The 22,812-nt window shown below is 40.9% G+C and overlaps 1 protein-coding gene across 2 annotated transcripts in view; it reads right to left on the reverse strand.

Annotated features, from left to right (window-relative positions):
• The window catches only part of PCDH11X (protocadherin 11 X-linked), a 1,230,124-nt gene that overhangs the window by 371,402 nt on the left and 835,910 nt on the right, over positions 1 to 22,812 (reverse strand). The window lies entirely within an intron of this gene.

The following is a 22,812-nucleotide window of genomic DNA, read 5'->3' on the forward strand; positions in this document are numbered from 1 at the left end:
TCAAACAATTGGGCTTCTTGGACTTTGGCTACCCGAAGTTTGAGATATCACTGTCTGCCTTTCTAAGAATAAATCCTACTTGTTTTATGCCTATTTCATGAGGAAATTGAACATGTTCAAGTTCACCTTCTTCACCAGGGGCTAATCATCACATCAAAAATAACCTTTGCTCATTTAAAATGTGTTAGTTTCTGACAGGGAATGTAAGAAGGGTAATACTTTGAACTCTGCTTCCATTTCGCCACATTTTGAGATGCAGAGTTTCCATTAGCAATAAGCGAGGACATAAAAATAGATGCATATACTCGACAATAACATTTGCCAGTGAGGGAGGGCAGTTAGCCAGCGTTTTGTGTGTGCATATGGCAGGGAGGGGAAGGTGACAGAGGGAGGAGGAGGGAAAAGGGGCTTGCTAGCGATGACTGCTTTAGCTGGAATGTTGAATTGCCTCAATTCGCATTTTCCACATCCAACATCAATTCTCTTACTTGTGAGGGCTCTCCATTCACTTCCACATGCAGAACTGCTCGGACCCAATGTGGTTAGAAGGGAAGGGATCGTTTGAAATAACTGTTTAAGAAATATACAGACTTTACAAAATGTTCTAGTGCCTGAGTAGCTGGTCTAGACTGTAGACTGTTGCTACTGTCCTCTAGACTGTAATCTCCATGTGGCAGGGAATGAGTCTACCATCTCAGTTATACTGTACTCTTCTAAGTGCTTAGTCCAGTGCTCTGCACAGTGTATTTAATAAATACCATTGAATCAATAGAAAAAAATCTAGCTTTCATTCATAATCACGTCATCTGGAAACTAGCAAAGCAATACCTTGGTCTTCATTCTTCCATCATGCACATCATTCCTCCTGCCCCATCTCCACAAGCACACACACATATGATGATGATGATGATGGCATTTGTTAAGCACTTACTATGTGCGAAACACTGTTCTAAGTGCTGGGGAGGATACAAGGTGATCACATTGTCCCACGTGGGGCTCACAGTCTTAATCCCCATTTGACAGATGAGGTAACTGAGGCTCAGAGAAGTTTAGTGACTTGCCCAAGGTCACACAGCAGACATATATATCCACAGTCATTTCATAGCTTAGGTTGGGAACCAATCAGTCAATCAATCATATGCATTGAGTGCACATTTTCTGCAGAGCCCGGTAGACATGTTCCCTGCCCATGTTGAACTTTATTAGAAGTTCCCTATCTTCAGAACATGTTCCACATGAGTGAGACAGTCTACTGTTTCACTGCATACTTCCTTAATTTTTTTTTAAATACAGACAAAAAGAGCCACTAAGATTTTCAGCTAAGCTGTCACATTTTCTCACGACTGGCAGCGGCCTCCTCCTTCAGCTCGGAGGCTCCCTCAGAAAGCCAGTTCAGAAACCCCATCCCTTTTCCTTCCTCCTGCTCTAGACTGTAAGCTCGCTGTGGGCAGAGAACGTGTCTGTTATGCCCGTTGTTGGATAGGGACCGCCTCTATATGTTACCAACTTGTACTTCCCAAGCACTTAGTACAGTGCTCTGCACACAGTAAGCGCTCAATAAATACGATTGAGTGAATGAATGAATATTATACTCTCCCAAGCACTCGATACAGTGCTCTGCATACAGGAAGCGCTCCGTAAATACGATCGACTGATCCCAGCTCTGCCACATGTCTGCTGTGTGACCTTAGGCAAGTCACTTCACTTCTCTGAGCCTCAGTTACCTCATCTGTAAAATGGGGATTAAGGCTGGGAGCCCCATGTGGGACAACCTGCTCACGTTGCATCCCCCCCAGTGCTTAGAACAGTGCTTTGCACATAGTAAGCGCTTAAGAAATGCCATCATTATTATTATTATTATTATCCAGGATCTAAATGGTTTAAACTGAGTTAGTCCCCTGACTAGCAATATGGGGATGGAGCTGGGGAAGAGGGAGAAGGGACAAGATCCCTGTGAGTCAAAGGGATCTAATCCCAGCTCCCCAACTTGTCTGCTGTGTGACCCTGGGCAAGTCACTTCAGTTCTCAGTAGCTCAGTTCACTCATCTGTAAAACGGGGATTAAGACTGTGAGCTGCATTTGGGACAGGAACTATGTCCAACCTGATTTTCTTGTACAGACCCCAGCACTTAGAAAAGTGTTGGGCACATAGTAAGTGCTGAACAAATAGTATAAAAAAAATCCCGAGCAGGCACAATCTCTTCTCAGGAGGTAGGACAGAGCTGCTAGCTGCTAGGGAGTTATCTAATAATAATAATAATGACAGCATTGATTAAGCACTTACTATGTGCAAAACACTGTTCTAAGCACCGGGGAGGTTACAAGGTGATCAGGTTATCCCATAGAGGGCTCACGTCTTAATCCCCATTTTACAGATGAAGTAACTGAGGCCCAGAGAAGTTAAGTGATTTGCCCAAAGTCACACAGCTGGCAATTGAACCCATGACCTCTGACTCCAAAGCCCGGGCTCTTTCCACTGAGCCACGCTGCTTCTCTACGCAACATGACCCCCTCATTAGAAAACTAGTTGCATAATGGGATTCCATTTTAATTTCCTAGTGTCTTAAAAGGAGCTTCTGACACACGCTTCCACATATTTACCTCTGCCCATTGGTGATTGTCCCTGTACTCTGATTGAGAGAAATTCAGTAGAACTCTGAACAAGTAGGAATTATCTGTGGGTACTTTGCCAGATAGAATCCTGGCATCATTTGCAAATAGGATAGAGACAATGCGATTGAACAACTCCAGATGAATCAAATGCTCCCTGGGTAACTTGACCAAGTGAATGGAGAGTGCTGCTCTGAATAATAATGAAGCCCATTTCAATGGTGCTGTGTGGATTCAAAAGATGCCATTAGCAAAATTTTCTCAGATTACACCTGAGCATGTGAGTGATAGAACAATAATGATCGTTATCTGTTCTAATGAGGCTGAAGGATTGGTGCTGGCTCCTGCCAACTGCCGCATCCGTGAATAACAGGGATGGTTTCGTTCCTGGAACGGTTCAAATTAGGACTGTGAACCTTAGTGTGCGGAGAGAAGCCCGCCTGGCGAGACAGACTTTGCCTCAGAAACTCTCTAGACTTCGGAGAGCTTTCCTACAGTTCATTTAGAGTGCTTTAAATTAACTGTAACAATTCTAGTGTCCACGCTCAGTTCAGCTCAACTCCCACATCAATGGCTCCTGGACAACTTCACACCACAAATGTACAGTCTGGAGTTTGAAAAAAAAAACCTCAGATAAAAAGATTAGGCAACTCGGGGAATAAAAGGACACATTTTTCTGTTCTGAAATATGGGTTGGGTGTAGACCTCTGTTGCTCCTTGCAGGCACTAAGTTAAGTTGCTTTGAATCTTTTCCTCTTTTGTTTTGACCGTGCTTAAGTAAGGGACAACTCAAATTCCACTCAGACTCTGCCATCAGAGCCTAGCAGTTATGTGATAACTTCAGCTTAGAGGTCTGAAAGTAGTTTTCTGAATATTAAAGGCACTTCATAAAGGTATGGGGGGGAGGTGAATAAAATGAAGCTAAATAATTACTTAAAGGCCAGGTATTTTTCTTACATATCAGCTATCTTCACCTGCTACTCTTCATGCTGTGAGAAGCAGTGTGGCTTAGTGGACAGAGCACAGGGCTGGGAGTTAGAAGGACCTGGGTTCTAATCCTGGTACCGCCACAGGTCTGCTGTGTGACCTTGGGCAAGTCACTTAATTTCTCTATGCCTCAGTTACCTCAGCTGTAATGTGGGGATTACCAGTGTGAGCCCCATGAAGGGGCTAATTAATTAAATCCATAACACCTCTGTGGGGAATAAAGTTTTGATCATACTAAAGTGAACTATAAGTAAACAGAAGCACTCATCTCAAATAATTTAGTTTATCATTCTACAAAGCAGGTGAGGGGGTCCAATCCCCAGTGTCCTCTCTATGTCGATTAGACAAACCCACTACACTTCAGAACAATGAGCACAATAGGGGCAAGCATCACATTTCACATCATTCTCAATTAAAGTGACAAAAGTCTTCTTTTCAGAGACATCAATCCATCACTGAGTTACATTTCAGCAGCACCAGTACAGTTAAATATCACAAAGAATCTATAAATACAACATGAATCAGAAGTCTCTACACATGAAATTCAATTGCAAAGCAGGTTTATTCTAAGCCAATTATTACTTTCATTGATTCCATTGTCTCGCTAAGGGTAGATTTAATTGTTATATCAACAGTAATAGCTATCCTTGTGGGTAGAGAGAGGGGCAATGGGATATGGGGAGAGTACAAAGTATCTTCAGCTAACAGAGAGTTATGGAATCTCTTTTTTTTTTTTAACCTATCCCCTTTCACTTGATTCCAAAACTATGTGGAAACATTTTCCAAAGGTTGTCAACTGGTCTGAATATATCTCAAGAAAAAGGGTGGTAGAGGTAGAATTCTACATTTATCTTAAACCTGTACAACATTTAGTACATTAAATACCTAGTACAATGCTCTATACCCAGTAGGTACTCAATATTTATTATTGGTATTTATTAAGCATTTACTGAGTGTCAAGCTTTTCACTAACTGCAGAGATAAATATACATTATCAAGTTACACACAGGCCTTGGACCATATGGAACTCGCAGTCTTTGGGCGAGGGAGACAGAGAACAGGTATTCAATTTCCATTTTAAAGTTGAGGAAATTGAGGGAAAAAGAAGTTAAGTGACTTGTCCAAGGTCACACAACATGCAAGTGGTGGAGCCGGGATTAGAACCCAGGGCTCCCAACTGCCAGTCCTGTTCTCTTTCTATTGGACTTGTTCTCCAAGCAATATGGATAATAATAATAATAAATATAGATTAATGAACAAAACAACTACATAGTCACTCTCCAGTATATATCTGAAAATTAAGAGAAGCAGGTTATGTGTTTGAATGAATTTGGTTTATGAATTGTTTTATTACTGTGCAGAAGATGGTCATTTGTCTAGTTATCAAATTATTTCTCTTCTTTAGATAGTGACTTGAAAAATACCACTACGTTTTATCACGTGAGGTACTGCCTTTCAAAAATGTAAAGGGGCATTTTATAACAAAATATACATATGCACCCATTTCTGACTAATCAAGCAATAAAATTTGCATCGGGATTCAGAAGTCAGTTTCGTGACTGCTATCCACAAGGAAAAAAAAATACCAAGATGCACCAAGGTGGATTACCTTAGCAATAAAGAATCATACTGAAGTAATGGGGGATTCTGAAAAACCTGGATGAGGATCAAATAAAAGCTCTTTCTGTATCTGTTGGTGTACTAAAAAGAGTTCCAGGTGCAATTGTGTTAATGTCATGGTTCAGTAACTGAGCACGATGTAATGCACATAATAATAATGGCATTTATTAAGCGCTTACTATGTGCAAAGCACTGTTCTAAGCGCTGATAGGGAATATCTTGTGACGGGTCTGACTACTGAACAACCCAGTAAATCTACATTCCTATCCATATGAATTCTCAGAAACACTGAAATATGTCATTTTAAAAATTCCAATTGCTGAGTAAAGAAGACATTTATCTAAATATAGAAATTGGTAACTGAAAGAATCAACATGGACACGAGGTGCCACAAAATTCTCTTGTCCAGAAAAAGGTTGTTTGATAAATCTTCAATCTAGAACGGTCCTCAGAATTCCCATTACACATCCTGAATCAGCCTCCTCACTGACTTCTCTTGCTTCTCCCCTCTCCAGTCCATCCTTCACTCTACTGCCTGGATCATTTTTCTAAAAAATAAATTCAGTCCACGTCTCCCCACTCTTCAAGAACGTCGAGCGGTTGCCATCTACCTCTATACCAAGCAGAAGCTCCTTACTAACTGCTTCAAATCACTCAATCAGTTCACCCCTTTTACCTTACCTCCTTGATGTCCTACTACTTTCCTACTTTCCACGCTGAGAAGCAGCGTGGCTGAGTGGAAAGAGCCAGGGCATTGGAGTCAGAGGTCACGGGTTCAAATTCCGGCTCCACCACTTGTCAGCTATGTGACACTGGGCAAGTCACTTCAGTTCTCTGGGCCTCAGTTCCCTCATCTGTAAAATGGGGATTAAGATGGTGAGCCCCACCTGGGACAACCTGATCACCTTGTATCCCCCCCCAGTGCTTAGAACAGTGCTTTGCACATAGTAAGTGTTTAACAGATACCATCATTATTATTATTATTATTATTATTACTACAACACTACTCGCACACTTCAATCTTCTAGCACCGACTTACTCACTGTACTTCAATGTCAATTCTCTTTCCACTGACCCCTTGGCCTTCCCCTTCCTCTGACCTAGAAATCTCTCCACAACAAACACCACTCTCCCCACATTCAGAGCTTTATCAATCAATCAATAAATCAACCAATCGTATTTATTGAGTGCTTACTATGTGCAGAGCACTGTACTAAGCGCTTGGGAAGTACAAATTGGCAACACATAGAGACAGTCCCTACCCAACAGTGGGCTCACAGTCTAAAAGGGGGAGACAGGGAACAGAACCAAACATACCAACAAAATAAAATAAATAGGATAGAAATGTACAAGTAAAATAAATAAATAAATAAATAAATAGAGTAATAAATATGTACAACCATATATACATATATACAGGTGCTGTGGGGAAGGGAAGGAGGTAAGATGGGGGGATGGAGAGGGGGACGAGGGGGAGAGGAAGGAAGGGGCTCAGTCTGGGAAGGCCTCCTGGAGGAGGTGAGCTCTCAGCAGGGCCTTGAAGGGAGGAAGAGAGCTAGCTTGGCGGAGGGGCAGAGGGAGGGCATTCCAGGCCCGGGGGATGACGTGGGCCGGGGGTCGACGGCGGGACAGGCGAGAACGAGGTACAGTGAGGAGATTAGCGGTGGAGGAGCGGAGGTTGCCGGCTGGGCAGTAGAAGGAGAGAAGGGAGGTGAGGTAGGAGGGGGCGAGGTGATGGACAGCCTTGAAGCCCAGGGTGAGGAGTTTCTGCCTGATGTGCAGATTGATTGGTAGCCACTGGAGATTTTATTAAAATCACATCTCCTCTAAAGGCCCTTCCTTGTCTAAACTTTCATAGCTTTCATGTCCCCTACACATCAACGCACTTGTATCTGTACCTCTGATGTACTTAATATTCACCCCAACCTCAGAAGGTCATACGTTCTAGTCCCGGCTCCTACATGGGCCAGGGACTGCGTCCTACCCATTTTACTCGTATCAATCCTAGCGCTTAGTACGGTGCCTGACATATAATGAGTGCTTTACCGATACCAAAGTTATAACTATTTGTACTTTCTAAGCACTTAGTACAGTGCTCTGCACACAGTAAGTGCTCAATAAATACGATTGAATTGAATGAACTGTAATCATTAATATGGTCAGCTGTGCTAGTATTATCAACTGCCAAACTCACAGGTGTTTGGGAAGTCGGGGGGATTTAGGTTCTAATCCCATCTCTGCCAGTTGGTGTGACCTTGGGCAAGCCATTTAACGTCTCTGTCCCTCAGTTGCCTCATCTGTGAAATGGGTATTCAATACCTGTTCTCCCTCCTATTTGGACTGTGAGCCCCATGAGGGACAGGGACTGGGTCCCATCAGTTGATTTGTATCTACCCCAGTGCTTAGAACAGTGCTTGACACCTAGTATGCACTTAAATACTCAAAAAAAAGGTGCCAAGTCTATGAACTAATTCTGGCACAATTTAAGACTGGATTTAAGGGCAATTTAATGGAACACTTTCCAGGAAATGATGACTACATTCATCAGTGAAACCCAGGTATATGCTTTCATTAATTGTCTATAATTTGCTATATGAACCTGTAGTTTTCCTATCTGATGATTAGAGATGTTACAGAGATGGTAAACTTCTTGCCATGGTGATGATGATGATGGCATTTGGTAAGTGCTTACTATGTGCCAAGCACTGTTCTAAGTGCGGGGTAGCTACAAGGTAATCAGGTTGTCCCATGTGGGGCTCACAATCTTCATCCCCATTTTACAGATGAGGTAACTGAGGCACAGAGAAGTGAAGTGACTTGCCCAAAGTCACACAGCTGATAAGTATGGCAGAGCTAGGATTAGAACCCATGTTCTCTGACTCCCAAACCTGTGCTCTTTCCATTAAGTCACGCTGCTTCTCTGCCATTTACTTTAAAGAACTAAGAATAGTTAGTTATAAGTCAAAGATAATTTTGAATTTCCTGGAAGAAAGAACTGATAAGAAACTCAAATGGCCAAACTTCACGCTGCCTTAAAATCTAAAATAGATTAGCTGTTCATTACATCTTTTCAGAAATCTAGTTACTTTCTAGTGAAAGAGTTAAACATTACATATGCTTTCAGAAGATAAATTCCTCAGTCATATATTTGCTTGGATACTCCCAAGCAAGCATTTAGTAAAATCCTCTGAGCAGAATAGTTGCCAAATCAATGCAATCAAGTGATTACAAAAAATTAAAATGTGATAATGAAATTATTTCTACAAATGAAATGGATCTCTTTAAAGCAGATTCAGTTCAAGTGAGTCTCTAACCCAGAATAACATATTACCTTACTGATTTCCAGAATTCAAAAGAAGAGACAATACATGTTGGGAGGGGATGTTCTTCTTACTCGCATGCTTAAAAAATCTGAGTTTATTCAAGTCCACAAATCAAAAATATGGTTTAAAATGTAGTTTTATTTTAAGAGAATGGAGAACATTATGCTTCTGCTATGGACATCTACTTAGGAAACAGTGCTAGAAAAATTACAAGTGCTAAATTTCATCCTCAATGGCTTTTACTTTATTCAAACAAAACCTGCACCTTTTCTGGATGTTAGAGCTTTTAAAATTCAGACTGAGTCCCTTTTAACCAAGAGAGCCTGCTGTTTCTATACTCAGTAATCCAATGCAGTCCTCAAAATGCATTTTTATCTCCCACAAGTGGCACATGTAGGTATGTTTGTTCAGAAAATATCTGAAAATCTATTTGATTGATTTATACTGGATTTAATAAGGTGACAGAGGACCAGATGATTAAATCTGGAGATGGAAAGTCAAAAAGGTCAGTGTCTCAGCACATGTTAACTTGTGGCAACGATTTGCATTAGTTTTCTCTAGGGGACCATGGGTTGTGTATGATTTAAACAGTCACTGTAGAGCACAGTGGGCAGTAGCCTTTTGCTGTCTTGGCAGGAACAGCTATAAGAATTGTGTCATTGGCTAGCACTAGGGATGACAAGTTGAAGAACGCCCAAAGGGGGTCAAGAAAATTAGTGAAACTTAAATGGTTATGGAATAGGAACCTATTTGGATCCTCAAGATTGCAGGAGCCAGTATACACTGGAAAGATATTTCATAGTTTTCTTAAGAATTATAACCACCCTAATACAATTCATGGACATTACTTCCAGCTTGCACTTCCCAAGCGCTTAGTACAGTGCTCTGCACACAGTAAGCGCTCAATAAATATGATTGATTGATTGATTACACATGCAAAAGGGCTTCAATATTAAGTACAGGTCTCTCGAGAGTCAATTTTTGCAGAGGAGAATTCATTCATTCATTCAATCATATTTATTGAGCACTGACTGTGTGCAGAGCACCGTACTAAGCACTTGGGAAGTACAAGTTGGCAACATATAGAGATGGATCCTACCCAACAGGCTGACAGTCTAGAAGGGGGAGACAGACAACAAAACAAAACATGTGGACAGTTGTCAAGCGTCAGAACAAATAGAAATAAAGCTAGATGCACATCATTAACCAAAGAAATAGAATAGTAAATATTCTATCTTCCGATAGATAGAATTATCTTCCAATGTATCAAATCCTTCAGAAACAATAGTACCCGGGTGGAGGGCAGAGGGAGAGAGAAAGAAGAGAGGGAGAGGGCTTAGGGAAGAGGCAAAGGGAAAGACGAGAAGGACATTCGGAAAATTAGAAACCAAATGCGGAACTAATGGGCTTGAGCTCCATTAACCCGGATTGGGGGCCATGGAAGTAACTCTCTGACATTTCCTGCATAGCTGTCTCACATCATAATGGCTGAACATGACCTCACTGCAGCTGGCAACAGCTGGGGCTTATTTCACGACTTTTTGGGAACATTATAGCGTACCAACACTGCTAATCGGACTCCGTTGATGAAGAATTGGAAGCTGCAGCTGCTTCCCAAAAGAGAGGAAAAGAAAAAACCATATTCTAGGCCAAAATAGATGTATGGATTTCCTGTCAGGTGTAAAATAGAAAGGATCAAGACGAAAAATGCAGAAAACAGAAATTAGATGATGATGATGATGATGATGATGATGATGGGATTTTTTAAGCATTTACTATGTGCGAGGCACTGTTCTAAGCACTGGGGGGGATACAAGGTGATCAGGTTGTCCCATGTGGGGCTCACAGTCTTGATCCCCATTTTACAGATGAGGTAACTGAGTGAGGCACAGAGAAGTTAAGTGTTTTGCCCAAAGACACACAGCTGACAAGTGGCGGAGCCCGGATTAGAACCCACGACTTCTGATTCCCAAGCCCGGGCTCTTTCCACTGAGCCAAGCTGCTTCTTATCTCTTAAAACACAAAGAGTCTTGGTTTTTCAAAGCCAAATTTGTGCCTGATAGCTCAAAGAAATATAGCCCATTTGGTACTTTTGCCACTTAGTATGGATAGTCTAATGATCTGAATAGCCTACACAAATGTACATGAACAAATACATACATGCAAACATATTTAGGTATAAAATACTCATGTTCACCCAAATGTCTGCAACTGAAAGCAAAGTTTTTGCTTCCCTTTATGCAAACACTTAATCTATTTTAATATTTCTACATTTTGTCAAATAATGTGAATAAGTGAAAATCCATAATTTAATGATTCCTGATACATTCAATAAATCTACTCAACAAAATAAAAATGGCTCATTAAAAACAAAATCAGTTGTAGAAGCATTCTAGGACTCTGCTTAAATGGTTCATTTAACAATTAGATGTGTTATTATTCCTACACACCCGTATTGTTTCAAATTCTGTGTGGTGTGTAGAATAGTGTCTGCATATACTCTATTCCCCTATGTCTAATCCATTAATGTGTGCCTTCCTCGTGGCCTATATGAACCTTCTGGGCAGGAATCACGTCTGCAAACTGTGTCGTACCATACTTTTCCAAGCATTTAGTACAGTGCTCTGCAAACAGTAAGTACTCAATACATATTATTGAGTGATGGAAATAATATACTGACATAGTTGCAAGTGTAAATGAACTCTGAAATGGATGAGGGACCTACTGTTTCAACCATATTGGGCATACACAAAAACTGTCTCTTGTTATGCTAGTATGTTTATTTTGCAGTGCCTGGCATTTTTTTCAATTTTGCCAAAATCAATAGTATTTATCAGGTGCTTACCACAAACAGGGTACTGATCGAATGCACTTTGGAGAGAACAAAATAATTCATAATAATTTTACCTATTTAATTAAAACACTTAATACATGACATGTATTGAAATAAAATGCCGGAGTAGGTATAAGAGAGTCAGGTCAGACAAAATTCCTGCTGTATATGGGGCCCACAGTCCCTGCCCACAGGCAGGGAGAATAGACATTAAATCCCCATTTTACAGATGTTCCCACAGCAGAGAAGTTCCAGATCTGGAATCCAAATCCTCCTGACCCACATGCAAGTACTCTTTCTACCAGGTCATGCTGAAGACTTTAAGGATTTTATAATCTAGGATAGGAGACGGCCAGTAAAATAAATTACAGATAGAAGAAAGCAAGGTTGTTGTGGCCAGGGTAAATGCCTACCAACTCTGTTATATTGTACACTCACAAGTGCTTAGTACAGTGTTCTGCACAAAATAAACACTCAATAAATATTACTGATTGATTTAGATATGTGCATTCATCTTACCATGGGGCAGACATAGCTAAATGCTGAAGCAGTGCAGTTGTGCTGAAGTGGAAATCAGAGGTTTTGTGGTGAGGAGATGAAAAATTAACCAGGGAAGACCTCGGGGAGGAGATGTAGGTTCATAACGTGTTTGAAGAGCTTACAATCCTTAGGAAGATTCTGCTAAGTAACCTTTTTCAAAATTATTTTTATAGCAGTATGCTGTGCTGCTACAATACTCATACTGGCAAAAGAAGCAGCTTTCACAAAACAAGAAGATAGAGGCAAATATATTTTCTGCAAATGTATAAATTAATTAATGAAGGCATTTAAGCACTTACTATGTGCCAAGCACTGTTCTAAGCACTGGGGGAGATACCAGGTCATCAGGTTGTCCCTCTTGGGGCTCACAGTCTTAATCCCCATTTTACAGATGAGGGAACTGAGGCACAGAGAAGTCAAGTGACTTGCCCAAAGGCACAGCTGACAAATGGCAGAGCCAAGATTGGAACCCATGACCTCTGACTCTGAAGCCTGGGCTCTTTCCGCTGAGCCACGTTGCTTCTCTAATGTATGCATATCAAGAGCTTAATACAGTGCTCTGTGCATACAAAGTGCTCAATAAATTCCATTGATTAATTGACCATGCATATTCAAACATAATTTAGGGTGTGATCTCTAATAACCTCACCTGGGTTTTCCAAGTTACCACTGTACCTTCAATGCTTAATGACGATGCCTGGAACTGGGAACTATCCAAAAACCTGATTAAATTTTGACAATATTAAAATATGTAGAGGGATTTTTAAAAAGTGTTGAAGAGAAAACATATACAGAATACTGTGAATTTAAACTGGAGCCCAAATATCATGGAAGCAATTTTAAGTTAAATGGAATTGAAATCTCAGGTGTCTCACTACATTTATGAGCCTAGACTAAATTATTTTCTCAGTAGTATGAATAATTAAGGTCTGAATATCTTTCATCTCTTCTCCTTCCACTTCCCTACTTCCCCACTGCATCCAATCCCTCCAATCCCCATGCTGCATAGCCACGGTTCTCCAAGGAGTCTTATGGTATGGAGTGATTGGCATTATAGGATGCCAAGGCTAGATTTTAAATAAAGAAATTCACTTTGAGTGCTCAGTTTGCCAGTTATATGGCTATTCTCAGGGAATGCAATGAGGATGTTTTCTAGTTAAAACCTTTACTGGATTTAAGTCCACATCCACTTCATTAGTATAACAAAAACAGGCATTAGGGTAAGAATTCTGTGAAAAATACACTTTTCATAAAATTAAATAATTCACCGAATGCCTTCACCTACCAGCCTGATAAAGAAGAAAAGTTGAGAAATTTTGTGAGTGAAATGTTGTAAATATTGTTCCAGGACTATTAATGACATGAGGAAAAAAAAAAAAACAAGCTTATTTACACAAGTACACCTTTCTGAATAAAACATTAACATCAGAGCTTAAAATTTGAATTTGGGGTCCAGATATGCATACATTTTATTGATTCATCTTCAGTCATTAAGATACAGTACATTATCCTTAGTCTGTGCTACTAAAGAATGAACTCTAGTATTTATGCATATAAAACATGGTGTCTTATTAGTAAGACACTTATTGTAATAACTCGGAAAATATGAGGCTGCAAAATATAAATAAATTGCATTTACTGAGCACTTAGTCTGTGCAGAGCACTGTACTAAACACTTGAGAGAGTACACTGTAACAGTGTTTATAGACACAGTCCCCACTCACAGAGACCTTGCAATCTAGAGACATTAGACCCACGTTTTCAAAAATCACAGGCTGGCTTCTCCACTGGGACTATAGTCACTGCTTTTTCAGAATGAAAAGTGACCTTCCGCTTCCACTAATCCCTCTGTTGTACCCTGTTTAAAACTGACTCGGTTGATGTTGGTTTACATACAGTCTAGAGAACTTAATATGTTCCCAGTTAAATACCTTGCTGGTTCAGAATTGCTGAACTGTAACTATTCCATCAATCCATTAAAATGCATTTCAACTCCTGTTTTCACAGCTAGTTTCTTTCTCAATGACTCTATGTGATGATCTGCTTACCAGCAATTTGGGGGGCTTTTTTTCTTTGACTCGGAGAAAGCTACCTCCAGATTTTCACTCAACCATCCAGATTCAATGATATTTTCAATACCAAGAAGTCATTAAATTATTATTATGAATAATGATAATGCTATTGAGTGCTTACTCTGTGCCAAGCATTGTACTAACTTTTGGTGGTAGATCTAAGATAATCAGGTTGGACACCGTCCCCGTCCCACACGGTGCTCACAATCTAATAGAAGGTAATCCCACTTTGCCGCCCAAATCATTATTCGCTAAAACTATTCAGTTGACGTTCCTCTACTCCTCAAGAACCTTCGGTGTTTCCCCATCCTCCACTTCCACATTAAATAGAAACCCCTAACCATAGTCTTCAAAGCACTCAATCACTTAGTCCCTTTCTACCTCATCTCCCTGATTTCCAATAAACTCTGGCCTTCACACTTTGCTCTTCTAATGCCAATTTACTCGACATACCTCGAGCTCATCTATCTCACCATCAACTCCTTGCCCACTTGATACCTCTGGCCTGGAACACCTTCCTTTTCCATATAGGATAGATGATTATTCTCCCACTTTCAAAACCTTATTAAAAGCAAGGGCCCTTCCCCAGCTAAACCCTCATTTCCTCTCTCCCACTTTCTTCTGCTTCACTCTTGCACTTTGGATTGGTCCCCTTTAATTCCTCCTTCCCCTGGCCCCACAGCACTTGCGTATATAACTGTAATTTATTGATTTATGATTAATGTCTGTCTCCCCCGCTAGACTGTAAACTCGCTGTGAGCAGGGAACATGTCTACCAATTCATTCATTCACTCAATTGTATTTATTCATTCATTCATTCAATCGTATTTATTGAGCGCTTACAAGTTGGCAACATATAGAGGTGGTCCCTACCCAACAACGGGCTCACAGTCTAGAAGGGGGAGACAGACAGGAAAACAAAACATTTATTGAGCACTTACTGTGTGCAGAGCACTGTCCTAAGTGCTTGGGAAGTACAATTCAGCAACAATCCCTGCCCACAACGGGCTCACAATCTACCTGCTTTATTGCACAAGCCCTTAGTATGGAGCTATGTATGTAGTAAGACTGTGAGCCAGTTGTTGGGTAGGGACCATCGGTATATGTTGCTGACTTGTACTTCCCAAGTGCTCAGTACAGTGCTCTGCACACAGTAAGTGCTCAATAAATATGAATGAATGAATGAATGAATAATTGATCAATTGATTACAGGTGAGGAAACTGAGGTACAGAGGAAACAAGTGGCTTTCCCAAGATCACAGAGCAGACAAGCGGCAGAGCTACGATTAGAACCCAGGTCTTTCTGATTCCCAGGCCCATGCTGTAACCACTAGGTCATGGTGCTTCTCCATGATGTGAAGAAAAAAGAAAAGAGACAGTTGGTAACAGCAAAAATCTTTTTTTTTTTTTTGTATTTGTTTACCAACTGGAATTAGGTTATCTTTTCCCTCTCTGGTTGTACACAATATCCCTTACTCCATTGGTAATGGAAACTGATCAGATGATCCTGACACAATTAGCCTGGTGCCAGCCAGATGGCCATCACACTAGGTAAGTCAGTCTCACAAAAGAAATGTTTAGTCTACGAGATTTAATTTGCTAGTTCCTGGCCTATTTTTCTTTCTTTTTTAACCACTGCAAACTGTGCTGCCTGGGTAACAATTTTGAGATTTTTTTAACGGTATTTGCTAAATCCTTACTCTGTCTCAGGCACTTACTAAACACTAGGGTAGATACAAGATCATCAGGTTCAACATAGTCCCTGTCACTAACAGTGCTTGCAGCCTTAATCCCCATTTTCCAGACAAGGTAATTGAGTCCCGAGAAGTGAAGTGACTTGCACAGGGTCAGACGATTGATTGATTGATTGACGAGTGAAGGAGCTGGGATTAGAACCCAAGTCCTTCTGATTTCCAGGACCATGGTCTAACCAATCAATCAATCAATCAATCATATTTATTGAGCACTTACTGTGTGCAGAACACTGTACTAAACACTTGGGAAGTACAAATTGGCAACATATAGAGACGGTCCCTACCCAACAGTGGGCTCACAGTCTAGAAGGGGGAGACAGAAAACAAAACAAAACACATTAACAAAATAAAATAAATAGAATAGATATGTGCAAGTAAAATAAATAAATAGAGTAATAAATAAGTAATAAATAGAGTAACCACTAGACAACACTGCTTTTCCCTTAGTTCCAAGCAGCCAACACAGATCTTAGGCTGTGTGTAGGCTTTGGTGTGCATTCTTACAATGATATAAGGACTCACTTGAAGTTGGAATAATAAAAAGATCTTTTGCCCAGCCAGAAACACAATGGTTAGGATGGTCCTCCAAAGATTGTTCTGCCAAGGAGAATCTGTTCCCATTTTAACAATTACCCGAAAATGATAGGCATGATAACGATAGTCAAATCTTCAATCAACTTCTCTGAAAGAACTGATCGAAAAAGGTAAGACAACTAATGAGGTGGAGAATGTCAGGAAGGAAATCAATCAATCAATCAATCGTATTTATTGAGCGCTTACTATGTGCAGAGCACTGTACTAAGCGCTTGGGAAGTACAAATTGGCATCACATAGAGACAGTCCCTACCCGATAGTGGGCTCACAGTCTAAAAGGGGGAGACAGAGAACAGAACCAAACATACCAACAAAATAAAATAAGTAGGATAGAAATGTACAAGTAAAATAAATAAATAAATAAATAAACAGAGTAATAAATATGTACAACCATATATACATATATACAGGTGCTGTGGGGAGGGGAAGGCGGTAAGGCGGGGGGATGGAGAGGGGGACGAGGGGGAGAGGAAAGAAGGGGCTCAGTCTGGGAAGGCCTCCTGGAGGAGGTGAGCTCTCAGCAGGGCCTTGAAGGAAGGAAGAGAGCTAGCTTGGCGGATGGGCAGAGGGAGGGCATTCCAGGCCCGGGGGATGACGTGGGCCGGGGGTCGATGGCGGGACAGGCGAGAGCGAGGTACAGTGAGGAGATTAGTGGTGGAGGAGCGGAGGGTGCGGGCTGGGCAGTAGAAGGAGAGAAGGGAGGTGAGGTAGGAGGGGGCGAGGTGATGGAGAGCCTTGAAGCCCAGGGTGAGGAGTTTCTGCCTGATGCGCAGATTGATTGGTAGCCATTGGAGGTTTTTGAGGAGGGAAGTGATATGTCCAGAGCGTTTCTGGACAAAGATAATCCGGGCAGCAGCATGAAGTATGGATTGAAGTGGAGAGAGACACGAGGATGGGAGATCAGAGAGAAGGCTAGTGCAGTAGTCCAGACGGGATAGGATGAGAGCTTGAATTAGCAGGGTAGCGGTTTGGATGGAGAGGAAAGGGCGGATCTTGGCAATGTTGCGGAGCTGAGACCGGCAGGTTTTGGTGACGGCTTGGATGTGAGGGGTGAATGAGAGAGCGGAGTCGAGGATGACACCAAGGTTGCGGGCTTGTGAGACGGGAAGGATGGTAGTGCCGTCAACAGAGATGGGAAAGTCAGGGAAAGAGCTTGATCATTAGAAGAGGAAGTAACATTCAAACAAGAATCACTGAAGGTCCCAGAATGGAAAGGGTTATTGGAAGGGGCTCCATATTCCTTAGTCCATTTGGTTCCCAGTTCTTTCTTCCATATGGGACCACTAAGCTCCTCTATGTCTTCTACCTCTGTTCTCCCAAGCACTTGCCTGAGTTGTCCGCACACATTAGGCACTCAAATAACACTACTGATTGACTAATTGATTGACTATTCACAACCAAGCTTGACCAAAAATGATCACCGACACCACTGAATTCAGAAGAGGCCCAATCCAAGCAGTATAATGGGTTGTCTGGGCATCATTTTAGCACCTTGGTAAACTGCAACCACACCAATAATAATAATAATGATGATGGCATTTGTTAAGCACTTACTATGTGCGAAGTACTGGTCTAAGCGCTGGAGGGGATGCAAGGTGATCAGGTTTGTCCCACGGAGGGCTCACAGTCTTCATCCCCATTTTACAGATGAGGTAACTTAGGCTCAGAGAAGTTAAGTGGCTTGTCCAAGGTCACACAGCTGACAAGTGGCAGAACTGGGATTATAACCCATGACCTCTGACTCCCAAGCCTATGCTCTTTCCACTGTTTCTCTGTTTCTCCCAATGCCACCGTCCCACCCCTCACCCATATTACTTTTCCCCTGTGCCCTCTTTCTTGGCACTGAATGGGAGTAAGTCCTCATGCTCCCATTATCTATGACAATAATTTTCTATGCAGTCTACTCAGAATATTCGTTTTCTTTATTTCATGTAATGGGGGTCCAAGGTTGCCCATTCATGCCATTCAGCCCTGTCTTTTAATCTGCATGGTTGTTGCGAAGATAATAGATCTGAATTTTTCTGTAGACTTTACCTATTAAGAAATGTAAATCTCCACACAGATTAAAAAACAAATGCCAACATATTTCAACCTATTAAATGTGTTTATTAAATCAATCAATCAATAGTATCTATTGAGCACTTACTGTGGGTGGGATACTGAACTAAGTACTAGAGAAGCAGTGTGGATCAGTGGAAAGAGCCCGGACTTTGGAGTCAGAGGTCATGGGTTCAAATTCTGGCTCCACCACTTGTCAGCTGTGTGACTTTGGGCAAGTCACTTCACTTCTCTGGGCCTCAATTCCCTCATCTGTAAAATGGGGACTGTGAGCCCCCCTTGGGACAACCTGATCACCATGTAACCTCCCCAGTGCTTAGAAAAGTGCTTTGCACATAGTAAGTGCTTAATAAATGCCACCATTATTATTACTATTATTATTATTACTGAAGAGTGGTCAAGGGATTGCAGTCTAGCAGGAGAGACCGACACGGCTTTACATTATGTAATTTGAATTCACAAATATGCAAGTATAATAAATTTAAACCAACAGCCTCTCCCACCTCAAAAAACGAAGTCAGTAAATTGCTTTCACTTCCCACCTAATCCCATAAACTCTATTACCCTTCAAAATTTGTGGAACTATTCATCTATCATGTCTTAAAGTTGTCATTACTACTTGATATTGCAACAATCCAATCAACTGTAAACCTTGAGCACTTGGGTGCAGAGGGCTCATACAGTGTTTGGACACAGTAGGAACGTAATAAATACAACTACTATTATTAGAAGACTGAAAACCTACACGTGGGACTCCAGTCAGGCAGGTGCCATTTCTTTGAAATAGAGTGGCCACCCCAAGCTTTCCGGGGCAGATTTAGGGATATAGGTGCCAATCTACATTGGGAATATAGAGGATATGGCCACCATTCCCTGGTTTAATCAGCTGCAGAGGTCAAACCATTGTTTTTCACCTCACTGGTTTGAGGCCGAACCCCTGTTTTCCACACTTAATCTCTGACAAGAACTGACAACTTCAGAGTAGGATGGAAAAGTATTTCTGTACTAACACCTCTTCAAAAGATCACCTCCTGCTTCCTTCTTCCCCAGTTAATCAGTTAATCCTATTTATTGAGCTCTTACTGTGTACAGAGTCACCGTACTAAGCTCTGAACTAAATGCAGCAATAAACAGACACATTCCCTGCCCACAACGAGCTCACAGTCTAGAGGGGGAGACATTAAAACCCTCTCCCTTTTCAACCTCATACTCAAGACTTAAACAGGCATGTGTGCTGGGAAATACTTTTACAGGATCCCTTAAACATATAGATGGAATGAAAACTGTTTTACAGTCTTTCCATTCAGAAGCATTCAACAAGCACATGTCAACAATAAAAAGCACTTAGTCTCTGCACACTGTAAGTGCTCTATAGATACCATCAATTGATTGATTGATGCTACAGCAGCCATGTGCAAAGTTACTGCCTACTTGTATTTAATTCCTGAAATGCTGCCTGAAAAAATTAATGCTTTTTGCATCTGGATATTCACAGGTGGTCTAACTCGGAGATTTAGAGACACACTGAATGACAGAGAGGATTCAGGTTAGTGTAAGGAGCTTGGAATTGCAAGTCAAGTGACCTGCTGTTTCATCCCAGTGAAGCAGCGTGGCTAAATGGAAAGAGTACAGGATTTGGAGTCAAAGGTCATTAGTTCAAATCCTGGCTCCAACAGCTGTCAGCCGTGTGACTTTGGGCAAATCACTTAACTTCTCTGGGCCTCAGTTACCTCATCTGTAAAATGGGGATTAAGACTGTGAGCCCCCCGTGGGACAACGTGATCACCTTGTAACCTCCCCAGTGCTTAGAACAGTGCTTTGTACACAGGACTTAATAAATGCCATTATTATTATTATTGTTATTATTATTATTATTATTATTATTATTATTATCCCCACACTGCCACTAGTTTGCAGTGTGACTTTGGTTAAATCATCTAACTTCTTTAGGCCTCTGTTTCCTCATCAGTGAATTAAGAATACATATCAGGGCCCCCCCTATTTTTATTAGTATTACAGGTGTAGAAAGTTGCCGGACAGAAAGCAGATACAACCTTGGACCTTCAGAATCTATCCTTTTGATGATATTACACAAATTGTGTCCCATATCATCCAGGTTTGGAGAAAAGTACAGAAAATTGATCCATGTAAAAGTGACACTATGGTCATTTTGGGCTATTTGGGGTTCCAAGAGCCAGCTCAGGAGAAAACTCTACCAGAAGTACAATAAGATACGCATCAACTTCTCTATTCAAGAAGAGTGGAGGCATGGTTTGGGAAATAAGAGGGCAGAGAAACACTTTCGAGAAGAGCCACATCAATATCAGTCTAATGATTGCAAAAGAGCTTCTTATATTGAATAATTTTATGCTTAAGCATTGCTTGAAATTGAAGATTAAGACTGACCCAGACATTTGTCATATCCCGGCTCGATGAGAGTTTCTGATCTCTCTGTGTGCAGTCTCTCCCTCTCCACTCTCCACTTCACTCTGCTGCCGAGACTATTTTTCTAAACTGTTGTTCTTCCCAGATTTGTCCACTCCTCAAAAGCTTCCAGTCATCGCCCATTCTCCTCTGCATCAAGCAGGGACTACTTTGAGGCATTCAAATAACTCTCTCCTTCCTTCTTATGTACTCTCTCTTCGCTTTCTATGTACGCTCTCCTCCCCCCGCACTCCACCTCACACTCTCTTGCTGTGGGTCATTCCTGTCTTTTCAGCTTGTCTTTCCTTACCCTGGCCCTGCCTAAGACCCCTTTCCTGTCTCCACTTCAAATTGGATAGGTGACAGCTTCTCCATCTCCCGAATTGTATCTCCTTCAGGAAACCTTCCCTAATTCATCTCTACTTTCCCCAGGTTATATCCTCTCAGATGTATCTCAGCTCTACGGAGTCACCTGAGCACTTGTGAACTCCTTGTCTCCCGTAACACTAATATACACACTTTATATAGCTTAATTCTTAAGCACTAATTCATGCAACTATTCTCCTTTTCTCTTTCCTTGCATCTGTAAATTATTCTAGTATCTGCCTCAATACAGACACACATTCACTGATAAACACAAGACACCTTATTTATGCTCTTTATTTCTACGTTCTTTGTCCCTAGTAGAAGCAAGTTTTCAAGGTTAAAAACCAGTATGGACTATTGTTAAAAACAAAACAAAAACACAGGTCTTAGAGTCAAAAGACCCTTATCATAATCAGCTCTGCAACTTGTATATGTGACCTTGAAGGGATTACATAACTGCTCTGTGCCTCAGTTTCCTCTAACGTAAAGTGGGGATTACATACCTCACTCTTAGACAATGAACACCTTACAAAATAGGGACTGTGCTGATAAGATTTATTTCATCTAACCCAGGGCTAAAAAAAAAAATCACAGGTATTATCATCACCTTTGTCATCATCTTAACTACTGCAGTTAGGAATAGTCCCTATTTTCCCTGTCTATTTTTTTTTTCCTCCTTTGTAGATCCCTCTGTTCCTAGCATAAACTAGGTACTCATTAAATAAGTTAGTTGGTGAGTAAAAGTGGGAAATGGCAAGACTATCTATAACACAGCTTCTTGGCTCCATAGATACCAGCTGTAGTTTGAACATTTTAATTAAATATTAAAACAGCCTTAAAAGATATCAGTGCTTTTATTCATATTTTAGAGGTGTGGAATTCGTTCAGTAGCATTCATCATACGAATGCCATGTGTGTATGGGGAAAATAGAGGAAGTGCCTGAATGGGAATGAAAATGTGCCCCAAAGTAATTTCTTGGTATAAGGGAAAATAAAGTCATAAAACTAGAAGAGAATGCTACATTTCACTTTCACAGAGAATTGAAAATACTGCAAAAGCATTTTCTATAAAAGGGAACCTTTCCAATCAATACACTGTTTTTAAAGTTAAAGTTTTTTGGGAACACACATTTCATGTCTTTAAACCTGCCATGCTAAGCTACCAAACCATTTCTAAGGAATGAACAAAACATGCTCACAAAGGAAATTGAGATATTTGGAGAAAATTCCCGTCAATTCATACCGTGTTTACCCAACTTCTTTTTTTTACCATCACAACATAACAAACGGGGTAAAAACCAAGTTAATTGAAAGGAATGATGTTAGCATTTTAAGCTCAAGGAGTTTAGATCCTATTACTTTAATTGTGCAAGTAAGAATTAATAGAAAATTTGAGCTGCTCACTATGAATTTGTACATGGGATACATTTAACATTAGTGAATGAGTGAAATCTAAGTGTTGCAAACTAACATCGGGTGCCATAGACTTTAATTACAACTTAATCTTTTGGAATCTTTTCTGGAGATCAATAAGTTTAAATGCTGAGGCATAGCACTTACTGTAGAAGCAACCATTACAAACTGTCAGTTTTGCCTGGATTACTGAAAATTTGCTAAAAATTTCTAACGTC

The sequence above is a fragment of the Tachyglossus aculeatus genome, chromosome 6 (assembly GCF_015852505.1).
Source record: "Tachyglossus aculeatus isolate mTacAcu1 chromosome 6, mTacAcu1.pri, whole genome shotgun sequence".
NCBI lineage: Eukaryota > Metazoa > Chordata > Mammalia > Monotremata > Tachyglossidae > Tachyglossus > Tachyglossus aculeatus.